Source organism: Camelus ferus, chromosome 32 (genome assembly GCF_009834535.1).
Source record: "Camelus ferus isolate YT-003-E chromosome 32, BCGSAC_Cfer_1.0, whole genome shotgun sequence".
In the NCBI taxonomy this organism is placed as follows: domain Eukaryota; kingdom Metazoa; phylum Chordata; class Mammalia; order Artiodactyla; family Camelidae; genus Camelus; species Camelus ferus.
Genome location: NC_045727.1, coordinates 340,495 through 354,236, shown reverse-complemented (window position 1 = coordinate 354,236; position 13,742 = coordinate 340,495). Strand labels below are relative to the sequence as shown.

The 13,742-nt window shown below is 48.4% G+C and overlaps 1 long non-coding RNA gene across 3 annotated transcripts; it reads left to right on the top strand.

Moving 5' to 3' along the window:
* The first annotated feature begins 773 nt into the window (after positions 1-773).
* Positions 774-3,395, top strand: LOC116661000. 3 transcript variants are annotated; one of them, XR_004316744.1, is made up of 3 exons: positions 774-1,343; positions 1,713-1,882; positions 2,939-3,395. It is a non-coding gene; the product is annotated as an uncharacterized LOC116661000 (long non-coding RNA). The 3 variants fall into 3 exon arrangements; XR_004316743.1 differs by having other exon boundaries at positions 2,121-3,395; XR_004316745.1 differs by having other exon boundaries at positions 1,713-1,887.
* Positions 3,396-13,742: the final 10,347 nt, after the last annotated feature.

The following is a 13,742-nucleotide window of genomic DNA, read 5'->3' as shown; positions in this document are numbered from 1 at the left end:
GACATGGTGACCTTGGGCTCCCACTGCCAGCTATCTGCAGTCTGCTCCATGTGGCCAACTGATGTCCTTCAAAGTCCAACGACCCCATATTCCTGGGCTCTCAGGTGTCTGCCTATGATCCCTCAACAAAGTACATTCTTTACGGGTGTGTTTGCCCTAACAAACGAATAGCCCTAGGTAATGTCTAATTTCACAACAGCTCAGGCTGGCTTGTTTCAGCCCAACTTATCAGAATCATAAACCCCACGGCCATTCACAGACCCTAAACCTCTTACCTCACCTGCAACCAATCAGAGACCTGTGCACAAGACGATCAGGCACCTTGTGACCCGACCTTATAAAAGACCCCACAACGGGCCCTGGGTGCTCGCATGGGCATCTCTTGCCTGTGTGGCCCACTATGCTTTATGGCAGCATACCCTAATAAACTCCTTTTTATTCTTAGACTTTATCTCTGGTAAATTCTTTTACCAACCCACATCACCATGTCACCAACCAGCCACCACTGTGTCCCACAACAGACCCTGCTGCTGCAGAGGGGTCTGACAAGCTCTGCCCATCGGCTCCAGGTGGCGCTCGCCCAGGTCCATTCTAAGACACCGTGGGAGCAGCTCAGGACCTTGGGTATTGCCACTGGGCTCACCTCCTGCTCCCAGTGCTTCCTCCTGCCATCAGGTGGGTCCAGTCACACCTGGAGAGCTACAAGAAGCAGGAGTGCAGTGAGCTTTCTCTCCCTCACCTTGTGACCTGAGCATGCCTGCTGCACTCCTGGCTCGACACCCCTGGACCAGGTTCTTCAGTTACAGTGACCTCATCTGCAACTGTGACCCCTCGATTTCCCCTGGTGACATCCTGGGTCCGCATATATCCGTTTATAAGGTCCTGCTTGGTAATGCCCCCTCTCCTAACAATAAAGTCTATTTAAACCCTGAGCAAAAATCCCTATCCGCTCTGCCCTCCTCTGTGTTGACCGCATTCTCAGAAGGCAGGCCCTCTCACGACGTCAAGATGAACACTTACACCTCCCAGCTTCTGTCCTCACGGTGCTGCCAGGGGAAATTCTTTTCCCCTTGTGGTTCCGACAAGTTTGCACGAGGAAGCTCATTGGACTGTTTGGATCACATGCTCAAGCCTGAACCAATCACTGTGGCCAAGAGGAGGTAATGCTGACTGGCCAGACCTGGGTCACATGACTCCCCGGCCCGCTGCAAACCAGAGGAACCACCTGAAGCGGCTGCGCCCAGTCACCCGGGCTGAAGGTGGCGGAGCTGGGTTGCTCGTGGCTTTCCTTCAGGAAGCAGAGGCAGCAACCAGCCCCTCTGTTTCTTTTCATCTTGTTTCAGGTGCCAGCACTTGCCTCTTTTCCTCCCTGGTTCTGTCTTTCTCTAGGAGACACTCTAGCCTGTGTCTCTCTCCCTGCCCCGACCCCGACACAATAAACCTTAGGTTGCTAGGAAAACAAGGGAGTCCTGGTGACTGTTAGAATTTCCAGATTAAGAAAAGGGGTGGGGTGGGGTGGGGAGAAATGTGCTCTGTTTTTCCATAACATAAATTCTGCGAGGTAAAGCTCTGAAATCTTAGGTTTGTTTTCAAAAGTTTGTGGGACTCTAGCATTTGGCTAACCTTAGTCCTCTGCAGCCCCGCCCTGTGCTGGGCCGGGGACAGGTTGGCGGGAGGGCGCTGTGTGGGTAAAATAACCATGTCTTCTTCAGCCACAAGGAAATGAATTCTGCCAACAATCTGAGGGAGCTTGGAAGGTGATCCTCCCCAAACTGGGCCTCCAGATGAGAACCCAGCCCAGCTTCCCCCTTGATTGAGCCTTGTTGAGACCCTGAGCTGAGAACCAGCTAAGCACTGCCTGGAGTTTCGGCCAATGAAAATGGTGAGGTAATATATGTGTTGTTTTAACCACTAAGTTTGTGATAATTTATTATGAAGCAATGGAAAACAAACGTACCGTCTCAAAGGCGCAGGCCCCAGCAGGTGTCATCACAGTCCACTTGGCACCTTTATTATGTGTTAAGTCCTGTCCCCTCGGCCCCACTCAGGCCCTTGAGGGTTGAAATCTTCCTCCCTTAACACCTTTAACTCTTCTCTGTATCTCCACTCCCTGGTCCCAGCCACAGACGAAGCCTTCAATAAAGTGCTCATTTGAATTGGGACTGGCACCATGACAGAAAGCCATCTCTTACGGCTGGCTCCAGGCACAGCAGGATGCAGGAGCTGGGACAGCGTGATTAGGATTTAGTATCATGTTCTCATAGCATCTGTAAGGGTGGTGGGGGTGTAGTGGTTAAAAGCATGGGCTCTGGAATTGGGTTGCCAGATAGAAATACAGAATGCTCAGTTAAATTTGATTTTCAGAGGAGTGAATAACTTCAGTGTTAGTATATCCCAAATACTACACAGGACATATTTATAGCAAAAAAGTATTTACTGTTTATCTGAAATTCAAACTTAACTGAGCACCCTGTAGTTTTGCTAAATCTGGCAACCCTACCCTGGAACCAACTGCTTGGATCTGAATTATGTCTCTTCCTCTGTCTGTGTGGCCACAGAGAAGTTACTTACCCTTTCTGAGCAGTGGGGGTGGGCTGTGATGACACCAGCACCCCCCGCTCAGCAGAGTTACGGGGTGTCAGTGACATGGCAGAATCCGAGGTCAGGAAGAAGCGCTGCTGCTAGATTTCGAGCTGAGGGTCCTGCCTCGTCCGCAGCTGAACTGGCCCTGCCGGTGGCAGTGGTTCCCCAAACGCAGGCGGATGGACATGAATCTGTTTAGCGAGGACCTTGTTTTAGGAGGGCTAGAGAATTAAAGAATTGCCCACATCTTGCCTGGGAGAGTTCCTAAATCGAGTTTCAGTGAAAAACTTTGTTCTCCTGGTTCTGAATGTTCACCTGTAATGAACACAAATGAGAATTCTTTGCACAAACACAGGGAACTGGATTTGGAGGATCAGCCAGATTTAAACTAAGGCAGGTCACCTTTTGGGGAGAAGCAACTCCATCTGGGATAAATCCATCTTGTAAAATTGTAACACTCTGGGAGCTGCATTTCCTCTGCGAAGAGAGGTACCACAGACAGTGTGGCAGTGGAGTCCACCACCACAGAAGAAGTCTGACGACCTTGAGGTCACCATGCCGCAGAAGCCACGTGGAGGCGCTCTGGGCCAAAGTTCCAGCAGTGTCCAGCCTTCCAGCCATCCCTGCCAAGGCACCGGCCACATGTGTGGAGCCATACTTGACCCTCTAGATCAGCCATCTGCCAGCTGAATGTCATTGAATGACCTCACCTGACACCATATGGAACAGAAGAATCACCCAGTCGAGCCCTGCCTGAATTCCTGACCCCTGGAATCCATGAAATATAATGAAATTCGTTTTATTCTATGTGACTAATTTTTGAGTAATTATGCAGCAGTAGTGATCGGAGTAGGGCTCCTTTAAAGCAGGGCCAAAGCTGGTGATGGAAATACAGGAAGAGGGTCAGGCATAGCCCTAGGGAAGCTGGGGACAGTAGAAGCCTGCTTTGTCTCATGGTGACAGCCATTAAGTGGGAAGCACAGGCCTAGGAGGGCTGGCTCTGGAGCTGACTCTCTGGGTTCAAGTCCTGGCTGGATCAACTGGGTCACACTGGGAAAGTTTCTCAACCACTCAGGGCCTCAACTTTTCCCATCTGTAATATGAGACTATCGTGAACTGCAAACTTTACAATAAGGAACAGAAGTCTCCAACCAATGGCCAAGGATTCAAATCTCGACTGCAGATATGTCTTGGTTGGCTTTCAGAATTATTTTATTATTTGGATCTAATTTAGAATTGGGAGATTTCACAGCTTCTCTGGAAATCACTTGGTGCTAACAGCTAACACAGATCACCTGGCATGGGCTGGATGGCATTCTAAGGGTTTTACATCCTTTCATTCATTTGACCTCAGGCAGCCCTGCGAGATCTGTTATCATCAACATCCTCAGTTGTGCCAGAGGTGATCCAGGGAGCAAGGAAGACACCTAGGTGGGTACCACAGTGGCAGGAGATGCTGATGAGAAAATTTTCCCTCCATCCCTGCTAGGGCAGGACACACCCCTGCCCAGGTGTACACAACCCTGGGGGGAGACGGGGACGCTCCACACGGGACTGAGATTAGCTTCATGTCCTTAGGAGTGTGGGGGTTCATGAAAGAAATTCAGTTAATTTTAGGGAAAAATAAAGTCAATTTCTGTTAATTCTGGCATGTGGGCTGGGCACTAGAAGAAACCACTCATAGAACAAACCCTCACTGAACGTTTAGGTGATTGAAGCACTTGCTTGAAGCACTCACTCAGTCCTCAGAATGGTCCCACGAAGATGCTTTAATGATCCCTGTTTCCTGAGAATGGAAGTTGAGGTACAGAGGTTAACTTGCCTGAGGCCATTAGGCCAATAGGGGATGGAACTGGGGTTTGACCCCAGGCAGCCTATCTGCAGCCCGCCGAAGCAGTGTGCTGCCTTTGTATCCATAGCCCCTTTCCTGACAGTGTTTCCTGGGAGAGCCAGGACGCTGCCCAGTCAGTGGTCCCATGTAGGAAGGAAGTCCGGAGTCACCTGGAGCAGGGGTCCCGCCCGCAGACAAGTGATGCTTGAGGACCACTGGTGGGAACTGGAGATGGCGGACAGGAGTTTGCAGGAGGGGGCGGCTGGTTCTCATTTCCCACTTAGGCTGGGCTGGAAGGAGCTGGTGAATGTCACACTGCATCAAGCAGACGGTAGGCCTGCAGTTTTGATAATGACCGCCTGGGGCCCCTCTGTGCACTGCCGGCCAAACCAGGTGCCTGTTGCCAAAGGCAACGAACAAGCTTGTTTTTCGTCAGTCTGGGCTGTCCTGGTGGCCAAGGGCTGTGGCTCCCGCTGGATGGTCTGGTGAGCTGTCCTTCTGTCATGGATGGGGCTCAGGACCACAGCTTCATGGGTGGGAGCCATCTGCCTGGGCCTTAGGCTGGCTGCTGCTGACGACAGCTAATGTTGCTATGGTTCTCATGATGTGCCAGGCGCTGTTCCAAGGCCATAATCCTGACTGCGAGCCTGGGAGGTCGAAATCATCATTATTCCCATTTTGCAGATATGGGGAAAGAGGCACCAAATTCAGCGAACTTGGCCGAGGTCGCACGGGGCCAGACTCCAGCCCAGGCGGGCCGGCTCCAGACGCTGGCCCTGACCTTCCTCCTGAGCCTTTTGGAAAGTGCTCCCCCAAGAAAGGAGAGAACCCTTCTTTTGATAAAACCTCATTTTGTGATTTTTTTTTTTGTAGCGGGAGGGTTAGTTCTTGAATGTGTTAGATTGATTAAAAAAAAAAAAATCATACCCCAGTGGAAAAAAAATCAGTTACCACGTATGGTTTCCAAGTCACTTTGATGCCGTCACAAACCCTCTCGTATGCCTGAGCCTCTAATTAGATTTGGAGGAGAATCAATTCATGTGTCATGAAATTTTAAAAGACAGCACTCCATGAATGGTACTTCCCATTATTCCAGCTTGATTGAAATTGTGGGTTTTTTTCAGAGAATGCTATTTATACTGTTAAGACAATGGAGCTTTCAAAAGGATTCCAGCCCTTAAGTATTCATATGTGATTTCTGGGGATGTGGAAATTTTCACATTTTCATAATGAATACGTTTCTGTGGTTTCGTTTTTTTCTTTCTTTTCTTCTCTCTCTTTTTTTTTTTTTTAAAATAACCTGACTCGGCAGTGTCTCTCTCCCTGATGGGGACCTCAGTTTCTTGCCAAAGCATGTATCACATAATTGCTTTCATGTTCAGCCCCGGCAAGAGCACGTTGTAAATGGCTGTGACGCAGATGTGACAATTCTATTAGGCCTGGGTTCTTGCATGGTTGACCTTGCAAATTGAATTTGGGGAGGTCAGCCCTTCTGCCTGGCTGCTAGATTTTGCGTTCGCAGTTTGGGGAGAGGCCTGGGAACGTGTGGCCTGAGACTTCCATGCCGGTGTGTGGACAGCTGGGCATCCACTCGGTTGTGTCCTGTGATACACTGCCCTGTGTCCCCGGGTCTTCCTCAGCTCCCCAGCGGAAGGCAGCAGCCTGTGATCGATGGTTTCCTGCCTGCCGTGGCGTTATTAGCTGCTCTGTCAAGGTGACAGTGTCATTTTTAATATTCCATCTTCAGACCTGAGGTTTATTTTTAGGTTGGGAGTCAGCCAGCCTTCCCAGAGACAGAGAGCCGTGAAGAGTCGAGGGCATGTTTCTCGCCCGGGCTGCTGGGGAGCTTTTCTCCATATGCCTGCCCACGAGGGTGGCCTCTGGGTGCAGGAAATGTTCTGTGTCTTGATCTAGGTGGTAGTTACTGGGATTTATCTATGTGTATGAAGATTGAGCTTTGGTGAGGATGTGGAGAAACCAGAACCTTCTGGCAATGCTGGTGGGAATATAAAATGGTGCTACTACTTGGAAAACAATTTGGCAGCTCCTTAAAAAGTTAAACATAGAGTTACCATATGACCCAGCAGTTCCACTCCTGGGTATGTACCCAAAAGGATTGAAAGCAGTGACTCAGACAGGTGTTTGTCCACCAACGTTCATCACAGCATTACTCACAATGGCCAAAAAGTAGAGACCACCCAGATGTCCATCAACAGATGAATGGAAAAACAAAACGTGGTCTATCCATATAGTGGAATATTATTTAGCCGTAAAAGGGAATGAAGCTGGTACATTCTCCAACATGGATAAATGTTGATAATATGCTAAGTGAAAAAAGCCAGTGACAATCGGACAGGTAGTGTATGATTCCACTTACACCTAGAATAGGCAAATTCGTGGGGACAGGAAGTAGAAAAGAGGTTGTCTGGGGGCTCCTGGGAGAAGGGAACAGGGTCATTATTTAATGGGTACAGAGTTTCTGTTTGGCATGATGAGAAGTTCTGGGAATGGATGGTGGTGATGGTTGCACAACACTGCGAATGTAATGCCACTGAGCTGTGCTCTTAAGAATGGTTAAAATGGTGCATTTTATGTTATGTGTGTTTACCACAATAACAAAATAACTGAGGTGTGCACTTAAGATTTGTGCACTGGACGGTATGTAAGTTATAAATACTGATTCCCAGGCCTGGCTTCTAGAGATTATGATTTTACTCTTCTGGAGAAAAGCCTGGGCATGGATATTAAAAAAACAAAACAAAACAACATTACCATGAGGAGTTTATGATCTGGAGAAGGGCAAAACTCAGGCATGGAAAACCTCCAAGAATAAGGCAAAATTGTGGAATCGAGGTTGAGGCCGTGTGGTCTATAAAGGCAAGTGGGTTATAAGTGGAAGTAACCTGTGTCATTTCTAGGCCAGAGCATTTACCTGCTGTGGTGTAAGACCCTTCAAAGCTCTCTTTTCCCTTTGAAAATGTTTGAGATGGTAGGCACCCCATCAGCCTGGTCCTGAGTGGTTTTGGTGGACAGAACCCTTGCCCTCCAACTTGCAATGGACATGAGTGGCAGTGAGAAATAAACTCGGGGTCTGTAAAGCTACTGACATTGTGGGGCTATTTGTTACCGCAGCAGAACATGGTCTGCACTGACTGATACAGGATCTCACCCTGGGCCTTAAAGAAGGGTTGGGACTTCTCCTCATGGTCACAAGATGGCTGCTGCGCCTTTGGCATCACATTCTCACATGTCTGTGTCAGTGGCAAGATATGAGGGTGTGGGGTGGCCAGTGCAGCCAGCAGTCTCTTAGTGGCCCTCTCTGTGGGAAATGCTTTCCCCAGAGAGATCCCCAATGGCCTTTCCTGTCAATTCATTGCCCAGAGGGCCACCCCTGACTACAAAGGAGGCTGGGAAGCAGGTATCTGGATTCGTCCCTCGCCCCCACATTTTTTGTGTTGACATACTTTCAGACCAGAATAAAAGTTGTAAGAATAGCACAAAAATTTCCAGGTATCTTTCACTCAGATTCCCTAGATCTTAACATTTGCCTATTTTCTTTCTCTCTCTCCTTACACACACACACACACACACACACACACACACACACACGCATTTACATGTGTACATATATTATTTTTTCTGAATTGTCTGAGTCAGTTGCAGACACAATGTCCCTTTATCTCTAAATACTTCCCTGCGTATTTCCAAAAAACACATTCTCTTACATAACCACAGCAGTGATGATCAAAATCAGGAGCTTAACGTGGAACCAACGCTGTTATCCCATCTACTGGCCTTTTTAAGACGTCATCAGTTGTCCCAGTAATGTCCCTTATAGCCGGATAAAACACCAGGTCACACCTTGCCCCGGTTGTCATGTCTCCACAGCCTGCGAATCAGCAGCACCTCTTGGCTTCCAGGACGTCAGTGTTGTGAAGAGGACAGGCTGGAGGTCTTGCAGAGTGCCTGCCCCTTGCGTTGCGTTGCCCACTGGCTCCGTACGTTTCACTTCAGTCCTGCACTTGTGGCAGGACACACGGACGTGGTGCCCACTGTTCTTGCTGCATGTTTCCTGGGGCCACGCGTGGTCAGTCGGTCCTGTTCCTGGCCTTGTTAACTTCGATCGCTTGGTTGAGGTGAGGTTGGCCAGGGTTCTCCACTGTAGAGTTACCCGTGAGGCCCCACAGAACCCAGACAGCAACAGATGACATTGTCCACCCTTACTGACCTCCTGCCAATGGGAGGGAGGTAACTGACATGTCTTGTACACCTGCTACGTGTACCCACACCTTGGGTTAGGCACTCACATCCACTGTCTCACTCACATTGGCGCATCAGAGCCAGGTAATGACATGGGGGAACTTTACTGGCTGTGAACCAGAGAAAGCATTAGTAGCTTTCTCCGATTTCTGAACCCGCCTCATCTCACTTGAGCATCCTTTTAAAAAAGCATCAGAAGTATTTTGCATATCAGTGTTTCAAGGACCTAATTATGAACTTCATTATAATTGTTCATTAGTTGTATTTTGTTCAGTTACTTTAACAAGTTGCCAAATGCAACACGAAACCGGCAAATAGCATCATCTAATTGTGACGAGATGCTCGAACTGGGCTACAGAGCGTCGTCTTTGCACATTTATTTCCTCAGAGGAAGACAGGGGGAAGGTGGTGGCCGGCCTTGGGTCTGCTCGTCCTGGCTCCATCCAAGCTGTGGGGGCGGGACGGGGAGCAGCCTTTTCTTTTGTACGAAGGTCAAGTTCTGGAGAACAGAGACATTTCAGGGTGGCGCTAAGAACGTTTTAGATGGTGATGATTATAGATAACACTCATGTTGGGTGACATACAGTAACTCATTTAACCTTCCCGCCGGGTGCCTGGGGTGGGTACTGTGGTTTCGCCCGTTCGACAGATGAGGAAATCCAGGCGCGAAGTCTGGGTGACTTGCCCAAGGCCATGCAGCTAGGAAGCACTGGAGCTGGGCTCAAACCCGGGTGCGCTGTGCCCTGGGGGCCCTACTCTTCACCACTACTTCCTTTTTTTTATTTTTAATTTTAATTTTTTGTTGAAGTGAAGTCAATTTACAGTGTTAATTTCAGGTGTACTGCAAAGCGATTCAGTTACACACACACACACACACACACACACATTTTTTCAGATTCTTTTCCATTACAGCTCCTTACAAGCTATCGAATGTAGTTCCCCGTGCTAGACAGTAGGGCCTTGTTTCTTTATGTATAGTAGCTAGTAGTTTTATATAGTAGTATCCGCAAATCCTGAGCTCCTAATTTATCCCTCCTCTGCCCCCTTTCCCCCCGGTAACCATGGTTTGTTTTCTGTGTTTGTGATGACCACTGCTTGCTTATTTATTTTGCTTATTTTATTGAAGTATCGTTGATGTACAATGCTGGGTTAGTTTCTGGTGTCCAGTAAAGTGATTCAGTTATACATATATATGTATCCTCTTTCATATTCTTTTCCATTACGGTTTATTACAAGATATTGAAGAGAGTTCCCCAGGCTATCCAGTAGGGCCTTGCTGTTCATCTGTTTCATACAGAGTAGTTTGTATTTGCACTTCCCAAACTCCTAATTCTCCCCCACCCCCACCTTCCTCCTTTGGGAAACGTAAGTTTGCTTCCTACTTGAGCACTAGTTTCAATTGATTATTGAATCCGAGAAAAATGTGTATTTTGAAATATGTAATTACCCACCTTATCCAGTAAGAGATTATCCATGAGAAATAAAAAGGGCATTGTATTTTTAAAAATTTCTTTTATTTTTTTTTATTTTGGGGGGAGGAGGTAACTAGGTTTATTTATTTTTAGAGGAGGTCCTGGGGATTGAACCCAGGACCTTATGCATGACTGAGTATGCACTCTACCAGTTGAGCTATACCCTCCTCCAGGGCATTGCATTTTAGCGACTTGATTGTTAATATTGGGATGTATTTTAGTGGTAGGAGCTCTCTCTGTGTTTCTCTCTCTCCGTTTCTGTCTCTTACTCTGTTTCTCTTTCTCACTCTGTCTCTCTTCCTCTCAGCTGATCTCTGCTCACAGCTCTCCTAGCACATCCATCTGGGCCCCATGCTGTTTGCAGAAGCCCCTTCCAGATGGTGGGCTGGATCTGCGTGGGTAGCATGGTGTGCTAATGGCACGGAGCTAATTCTTAATGATGACATGTGATAAAAACCACATCTGCATCTGCTCAAGATACCTGGTCCAAACCACACTGTCCGCTGCGGTCTTGACCGCGGTCACTAGGACAGGTGTGATTATTCTAGAGCCGGAGCTCACCTCGCAGCCTCGGTCCCGCCCTGGTGTGGCTCTGAGTTTGGAAAGCCAGGGTCATCTGACTCCAGGACTGGTGAGTTGCAAAGACCAGAATCGCTCTCAAAGGAAGCTCAAGTCACAAGGGAGCATGTTGTAAGTGCAGCGGCCACAGAGCGCGGGAGGGCATCAGAGAGAACCGTTATCAGTCAGGACCCCTGGATGTGAGCAAGGAAGCCTGAGTCCAGCTGCTTCAAGCTGAAAAAAGAATTTATTGAAACGATGCCAGGGGAGCTCACAGAGTTGTTGAGGGAGGTACTGCGAAAATAGCCTCCCCGGATGAGCAGAATGAAGATGTCCAGACAGACAAGCGTGCCACAGAATCAGCCTGAAGAGGCCATGGCTGCCATGGCTGCTGGACGTTGGTGCCCCGGGACACTGGACACTGCTGCTGTCACCAGAATGGCTTCTCTCTCTCCTGCTCCTTCATGCCAGGAGCTCCCAGTTCTTAGTCTAGCTGGCCAAGCTCTGTCACATGTCAGAAGGCAGGTGAGGCATTAAGCACACGGACTCCGGAGCCAGACTGGGCGGGTTCAGATCCAGGCTCTGCCACTTATTATGTGTGTGACCCTGGGCGCCACGTGTGCCTCATTTGGCTCATCTGCAAAATGGGGATGAGAGCTGCGCCTACCCTCAGAGGGCTGCGTGAATTCAAGGACAGAATGTATGTGAAGTGCGTTGGAGAACGAGTAAGCAGTCTGAATTTTAGCTATTACTATCATTCTTTTAAAATTGTCAGTCGGCATGGATGATGTGAGGTAGCTGGTGTTTCCTGGGAAGACTCAGTGGGGAGTTCCCTAGATGTCAGAAGGAGGATCTGTGTGACAGGCGTCTCCCACAATAGTTCTCTTTCCTTTCGCTGCCGCTCAAATTCATTTCTATTTTGAGCCCCGATTCCCTGTGCTTTCCTGACATCTCAATCTGGGGACACACCTACCTGTTCCCCAGGATTGCTCCTTAACAAGGCAGCCTGAGTGCCGTTAAGCAGATTCCATGAGTGCTCCAGTTTACCCAAGTCCATACCACTCCCTATTGTCCGGCACCTGCCCTGTTTCATTCATGTATGTTACTTGGCTTGGTTCCCGGGGACCTTTGAGTTTATGATCCTCGAACCCATGAGCTGGGGTTCTTGGAAGACAAAAGGATAAAACTGATAGACTTTTGTATCTACCGTCATGGAAATCACTGCCCCGCCTTGAGATACTCCGTGCAGGGTCTGCCACCTGCTAGATGGGGAGGAAGGAGAAAACGGGGACACAGTGCTGTCCAGCCACGAGTGGACCTAGGGGCTCTCCTGGGGCCCCATGCAGGGCATACAGTTGACTTTGTGGGAACTGCGGTCATGGCAGCCACCTTCTCTTTGCTGCCCTCTCTGGCGCTCCTGGGTTCCTGCCTCTGCCACTCTGTGCATCTAATTTTTTTCCTTCTCCTTGAAGTTAATCCCCTGGTCACAAGCCCAGGGCTGCACTTCCTTGGTTGTAAAGTGAGTTCCCAAGCAGCGCTGTAGCAGACTTGCCATCTATTCCATTCCCCAGCACACTGGGCCAATTTGTTTCTGCCAAAGAGCCTTGTAGACCATGGCCTTCTGGCCACTGACTGGTGTGTCCTGCGACCCTTTATGGCAGATGACAGCAGTGAGCACTGTCTCTGGTGGCTGACCGCTGCCACTGACTTGCTGCTCGGGGGTCCCCCTCGTTAAAAAAATCAGGGTGTCCATCTCATCCGTGGTCCCCCTTCACGAATGTACTTCTCAACCCCTTAGTAAGGGAAGCGTCTTTTGGGCCTCCTCCAGGGCTAGAGTTGGTGGGTGGGTGTGCAGATCATCATGGCAAAGCAATTTGGGAGTCCAGGCTTTAGTTCTGAGTGCAGTTTCACCACATAGCTGTGTGATTCTTGGCAAGTCACTTCACCTCTCTGAATCTCGGTAGCTTTTTCATCTCCCAAATGGGGAAACTAGAGTCTGCTCCTCCATACTCTGAGGGGGTGTTGTGATGATGAGTTCTTGGGTGTAAAATTGCTCTGATCAAAGATAAAGCTTGGTTCACTTACATGGAGCTGTCTGTAACCATACAGCTGGCATATTGGTGGAACATGATTTTTGCTTACAGGTAACAGGAAGCATCACTATTGTGGCTTAGTAAGGATTTGCTTTTCTCATATATCAAGAATTCTTGAGGTGGTTATCTTTGGACAATGATAAAGCCGCTCAGTGATGTAAGAACCAATCTCTGATCCTCTTGGCCTTCTCCTCATGGTCACAAGATGACTGCTGTAACTCCAGCCATCACGGTGTCATTTAAAGCAGGAAGAAGGGCTAGGTCCTGGTTGGGCGCCTCTGTTCCTATTTCTGGGAGCCAAAGGCATTCCCAGACTGTCTCTAGACCTATTTCATTTCATCTCACGGAACGGAAGTAGGACTTCAAGAGAGTCTGGGAAAATGCTTGGCTCTCCCGTCTCTTAGAGAGTGAGGAGGTAAGGGAGAAGGAAGTTGGGGATGGGTGTGGGGTTGGATTGCTAACAGTGTTTGGAATAACTGGCAAGTTCTAGATGGAAAAAACTAAAATTATTCTGCGATGGAGGGGAAACAACCACGGAAGGAGTTTGATTTCCACCCTTGTGATTCCTGCTCCTGTTTATTTGAGCCCTTCCATGGGGCCTGGCTACATTTGAATAGCTAACATTTTCCTTTGGAGGTGGAATTATATTAAAAATCAGATGCTTGTCATTATGCAAATGAGTGTCTCACTATAGCTTAGGATTTTCATTTTTCCATGAATTATTCCTTTTTTTGCTGCTTTTTTCCCCCTCTTGGAAGAAATAAAAACAGCCACCTGACTAATCAGAGGAATTTTCCAATCATTCAGAACGGATATTCATTGAGTGTCTTCCGTGCGCCGGGAGCTATGCTAAGCTCTTCGAAATAGAGGAAGACGTGGTTTCTGCAGTAATTGGAGCTTATATTCCAGTAGAAAAGATAAGGGACAGGAAAATTAATAAATCAA